The sequence below is a fragment of the Melospiza melodia genome, chromosome 2 (genome assembly GCF_035770615.1).
Source record: "Melospiza melodia melodia isolate bMelMel2 chromosome 2, bMelMel2.pri, whole genome shotgun sequence".
NCBI classification, from domain to species: domain Eukaryota; kingdom Metazoa; phylum Chordata; class Aves; order Passeriformes; family Passerellidae; genus Melospiza; species Melospiza melodia.
Window position 1 is genome coordinate 128,715,433 of NC_086195.1, and position 6,416 is coordinate 128,721,848.

Here is a 6,416-nt window from a genome sequence, read left to right on the forward strand (position 1 = left end):
GACAGCCTACAGCCTCAGGCCCCGAAAAGTATAAACTAAATTGAGTTAGGGAGGGAAGCAAACTCAGGGAATATGACTTCTTTACCTGAAGATGTAATTGGGAGATTAATCTCTGATATGTAAATGGACCCAACTTATAATTGTGTGAAAAACTTGTGACCCTCGTCCAACTTGGGTGTAGCCTCTCTCAGAGGCTTTCCCCTACCAAAGGTGTACGTATTTACACTCAAAGGTGTACCTTTAATAATACCTACTTTTCATTCTCCTAATCGTGTCTAGCCTCTGTTCTAGGTAGTTGTTGGAGGTTGGGTTTTTCTGTTCTTTCCCTGTTATCTATGGAATTTTGTTCCCATGGAGTTGCCAATAAGCACTGATAGGGGGAGAGGGAACTCCTTTGGATTTTTTGGGAGTTTCTCTGGGGGTAGAGAAGGAGGAGATACTGTGAGAACGGGGGCAGGTAAAAAAGGAGACAGGGTTGGGGGTGTTACAGATGGATAACAGATAGATGGGATGATTTGCTCTCACAATTAAGGGATGGATATCCTGTGTTAAGAGAAGCTTTATTGATGTATAGCTACATTATTGTAGTTTGTTGTTTAGATGTCCTCTGTTCTCTCCACAGTTCCCTTCTCCCCCCTGTGTATTGTTGCCATCAGACAGCCTCGGTTATCCAGGACAGGTAGAAAGAAGAGGTGTACAATGGGTTGTGTTGGGGGCCCTGGCATGGCAACACCTGACCTCCAATCAAGGTACAAGAAAGCAGTCTCCAACAATAAACAGCAAAGAAGAGCTGAGTGACAGACTGTGGGAGTGGCCAGGGCTGGCTGATGCACACCCTCGCCCCCGGGGTATAAAAGGTGAAGCATCCACCTTGAAGATGCGCCATGGGGTAGGCAGCCATGAGGGAGGCTCCAAGGCCTGTTTCTCCTTATTTAGTCCTTTTGATGCAATTTTTATTAAGGTTTTAATAAACCTTTTAAAACTTTGAGAAGTGAGCAGTCCTTTCTGTGAAAAATGTGTATTTTATGATTGGCTTTTCTCAAATATTAAAATGAGTATTAAATGTGTTATGTTAGAAAGTTATGCTCCAATAATTTTCTTAAGTAGTGTGTTAAATATAGTTTTAGGTTATAACATAATGTTAAAATAGAAACTATGCTATGTTAGATACTTTTTTAAAGAAAGGATTTGCACCGAGATAGCAGCCACAAGACACCTAAATCTTTCTGAGAAAAAATTTGCTCTCTTATCAGAAGAAACGAACTTCTTCCTGCCTCACTCAGCCATGAAGACACAGTCAGGATTCAGAGGAAGAAGTTGACACTGACCAGACAGAATCCTGTGTTTGAATGGAATTTATGCATCATGTATGAGGTGTATGAGTATGCAACAGGCTATTGCTTTTAAGGGTTAATCCTCTGTTAACATGTGTTCTTTTTCGGGCTTATGTTGCCCAGAAAAAAGTACCCAGACTCTCCATAACTCTTTGTTTATATTGTCTTGTATTGTCCTAAATCCAAATTGTCCAAATGTTTATTATTCTAACTATATTACTATTTTTATAACCATTTTATTACTATTAAACTTTAAAAATTTTAAAACCAAGTGGTAGGCATTTTACACGTTTCTCACGAGGGCAGGGCTCTCTCACTTTCTGGGATCAGAGAAGCACAGCCAGGCTGTCGCTTACTGCAGGGAGAATTCACCAGCACTGCTGGAGCTCAGCCCTGAGACACCTCCCTCTATCTGCTCCTGTGCCCAGCAGACACCTGTCTGGTAAACCAAGACAGACAGTATCACTCCAAAACATCAGCTAGATGGTGCAGATCCTTTTCTCCTCCTGCAGTATGTTCTACCCAAAGCAGTACACACAGTGACTGGCATGACAGACTGTCTGCACAGCAAGGGCCATGCTCAGGGTTTAAGTTAGGATTTCAATCATTTTCCTTCATGGAAAAAAAAAGTTCCAAACTATGTCATTGGGGGCAGAAGTTATATTATTCAAGAAAAGCTAACCCACTGTGCAGGATGCAGAGGCGTTTTGGAAATAACACACCTGTAAGCTATTTTTAAAAAATGACATAGTGATGGAACAAGGGCTTGTTATGGGGAGGATCAAAGGGTTTAAGGAACATGACAAAAATAGAGCATTTTAAGCAATTTCTTCTCTCCCTAGGATTATGACTGCAAATTTCTTTTCTTTTCAGTACTTGCCTAAAAAGAAGACATAAAAGGAGCAAAATCACACTCTCAACCAACGGTGGTGAAATCCTTTTCTGCATGATCTGAAAATTATCTGTGTCATCATCAGCTTCAAGGCCTTGTACACAGAATGACAGTAATCCTTTCACTAGCTTCTCTACAGTAAGACATCACATAGCCAAAATAAAGAGGTGGAAAGGAGGGGCAACAAAAAGTGAAAATTGATTATTTCAATGGTGTTTGATAGTTTAAACTGATTTTCATAAGATATTAATCAATAGCAGGGACTGAAGATGCCAGATATGAATGACATTCATTCCCCCACCCAAAAGGAAACCAAGAGAAGGAAGAATGGATGACATTTTGCACTTTAAATGGAGCAGGAGGTTTAGAGTGAAACATGATCTTTAACCCCTTCGCACAGACAACAGGAAACTGTTCTGCTGCTTGTTCAGCACCGCCTGATTCATAGATCCCCCTGCTATTGCAGTGGTAGAGTTATGAGAAATATTTGCCATAGAAACCACATCAGTCTCAATGGTGTGCAATTCAAGATAAACTAGATTTGTCCCATGGAGCACAGTTTCCCAAACGTGCTGATTGAGCTTTGGGATACTCAAACACAGGCAAGATGATATCCCTGGAGATAGTAGTGGGCAGAAAAAGTGGCGGACATAGAGTAGTGGACAGAAACACCTGAAATCTGGGTTGGATGCAAGATGCTTCCAACCATAGGAGCTGTCAGGCAAGTGCAAGTGAGGCAGGAGCTCTCTGTCCTTATTGCCATCTTGAGACATCCACCTGGCAACTCTGCTTGCAAGCCATATGTCAAAGTCTTGCTGGGCAGTGGTGTATGTCACAGGTCCACAGAGGATGGAAAATAAAACCAGAGGGCCCTGGAGACCCTGGAGTTTTGTCCCCTCACACAAATTCCATTTGCCCCATTTCAACCCTCCAAAAATTATGAGACTTTGAAACTCCCGTGATGTGGGTTTACTTGTCTGGAAGTTTTGCCCATGTCCTTTTCCTCTCTCTTTTCCCTTACTGCCTCACTGCTGCATGCCCCAGCAACCCTCACATCTGGGGAGATGCTTCCATCACAACTTATTTGTATTATCTTCTGTGGTCTCTCAGTCTGCAGAAGACCCTTATCACTAAAGCAATGTCATCTTTATCCTGCAGTAGTACCCTCTTATACCAGGAGTTTCCACAACATCTGCCACTCCAAGTGATGTACAGCATTCCAAAGCACTCCACAAATGTCTTGAGCACTGTGAACTTTGCATTCTTGCTCAATTTTTTTGTCATTGCCTGCCAGCATATCAAGCAGTGCCTGGGGACCCTGTCCTCTAAGACTGACAAGGTGAGCCAGGACCATGCTCAGGACTGTGCTCATCCTTCCAATCACTGATCCATGATATGGGTGCAGCTGAACTGCTTCATAGCTGGTCACATCTTGCTGGGGGAGGGTGAGGTGCCCCAGGAGAACTGGACATGTGCCTTTTACCCTGCTTTTGGGGTGAATTTCACAGCTATTTGGGTCACTGGTAGCTGATTTGGAGCTAGTTAATGTGTGTTTCTTTTGCAGCTGTTCCTGAAGCTGTCTGCATCTTGCAACAACAATGTCCTCATGGCCCAAGGTGAGGTGGGCCTGAGGAAGATTTTGGCTGGGACCACAGGGGACTGAGCCTAGCCTAGTCCAGGGAGCTGCCAAGAGCAGCTTCGAGTTCAGGTGAAGACACAGTGCCTGAGAGCTGTGGGCACCATATGATGAGACTGATACGGGACAGGAATCACACCTGACCTGGACAACTTCCCTTCTCTGCTCACCACCAGCATCAGCACCAAGACAAGCCAAAATCCCAGCATGTGAAACATCATCATATTCCCAGCATCAAACTTCCCTCAACACTGAAAGAATAGAAAATGGGGCCAGAGTAAAGCTCTTGGACCTCTTGCTCCTCGTGTTTGTTTTTCTTTTAAAGAACAAACTATAATTGGAGCAGGAGGAAAAGGAGCATAAATATTAAACTTTGTTTAGTCTTGGGAAATATAATTTATACTTAGTGTTGGGCATCCTGTTGACATGATAGAACCTATTTTAAGTGTGAGGTGTGCACATGGTCAACCTGTAATCTTTTGCAGTTGTATAAAAACTGCCAGTTCTTTTCTTCTTGTCTTCTTTCTTTTGCCTTATTTTTCTTCTAATTTTTTTTCCTTTTTAATGCAATTTCTAGAAAGCAACTGGGCTAACATCAGTTCAAGATAATGAAACTTATAGAGGCAGTGATGTCTTGGAGCATCTCAGCAGCTGGAAATTTTGCTTTCTGTTCGTGCATTTCTGCTTGTCTTCGTGCCAGCCCCACCAACCATGCCTGCTCACCTCTACTATGGAAGAATGGGAATCCCATGAGACTTGGAGGGGTGAGGATATGGTGAAGATTGACTTTGTGTGACCAGCACTGACCTGTGGGCTCTTTGTTTTGAAGTGGCATTTGCCAATTGCCACATCCTGCAGCCCTAGTACAGAAAAATGTAGGACTTGTGCATGGCAGGTACCAGCAGAAATTATTGTAGGACTGATGCTTCCAAGCAGTTTTGGAGGCAAGATCCTACAAGTCTGCAGGGTGTGGTGTCCCTCCTAGAGTGCTCAGGTTCTTCTATGGGGTGTACATCAGTGCTGTCAGATATCCCAGCTCCTCACATCAATCCCATTGAAGGTTAGCTCTCTTCTGGGCACCCTTCCCCACCAAACCAGATTGTTCCTTCCAAGCTGGGTGCAGTCCTTGGGTTTTCTTCAGGGCCTGGATGAGGTTGGCTGCTCCTGTTCTGCACAGCCTTCTGCACTGTTCTAGGACAGCTTTGCATGCTATCCCCATCTTACTCAGGGCACTCTAAAAGAAAGTGAAACAACCATCTCAGGGTAGTGGGGTCACCATCCAGAGGCAGATAACTGAGTGTTACACACCTGGACATGTCCAACTTCCACTAGAAAAGGAAGAGGTTTGTGTGGATTAGGCAGGGATCACTCCCTGGGAGAGGTATCTTTAGTGGGAGAGATGTAACTGGAAAAGCCATCTGCACTTAGGTGTCACTGGGAATAAACCACAGGCTGACCCAAGTTTCTGCTGCCCACAACCAGAGATGGAGTCTAACAGCAGCAGGACCTGTAGGAATTATTCCTGCTGCTTCCATGTAGTCTGAAATTTCATGTTGGGAGACTTCCTATCCTTTCTGAGACGGACTATTTTCATATTAGTTAGCCATGCACCACCTGGGAAATACAATTGGCTCTCCACCTCTAAGCAGCTGGTCCACCGTGATCCTCCAGGCTTGGCTACTGTGACATCAAGTTGGCCATCAGGTGGTCCTGCTGTGGTGACAGGAGGGGACACAAAATATGCTCCTTCCTTGGTCAATCCATAAGCACAACAGCTTCCAAATAAGCTATTGTGGGCTATTAGGTGGGTTTTGGTCCATAATAATAATAGCACCAACAACAATGCATATACAGCTACATCTGTACATAGGCAATAGTGGAGGGAGTAAAAAAAATTATTGTTTTCTTTGTTACCACTATGTATATGTTGTTATTACATTGATTAGTCTTATTACAGTCTTATTGCAACAACATGAGCAAAGTGTATTTACTGAGATACTTATCAAACCACATTTTTCACATCCGTAGATGTTTTCATGTCAAATCTCCCAGTATGCTGCAGTTCTGAAGTAACTCTGACTCAGAGAAGCTGGTGTGCTACAGGGAGCAAGCCTGTTGCAGAGAAGCAAAAGCTGGAGCCTGCAAATGTTTAGCAGAATTCATGAACCTGTTTGGCGCATGGTATAAAAGGATGTAGCTTTTAGCTGATTTTAATAAGCAGATCTGGGAGAGGGGGCAGAATTGATGGTGGCTGGGAGAAGGGAACCAGCACTTCATTTTTTTGGGTGAAAATTCTTGGCTATTATTGCATATCTAAAAAAAAAGTTGATAAAGCACATGATGCAGAAGGAAAACCTCTCCTCTGAGGGAGATCAGATGTTAAAAAGTTTTTTAAACCTTAACAAAAAATAACAACAAAAGGACTAAATAAGGAAAAATTACAGCACTGGGAGCCCCCATGACTGTCAGCCACGTGCTCCTCTAAGAAAGGGATGCTCTGCCTTTTATATCCTTAGCCCTTCCCAAAGTTTTGTCAGTCAACCCCTTCTCTGCC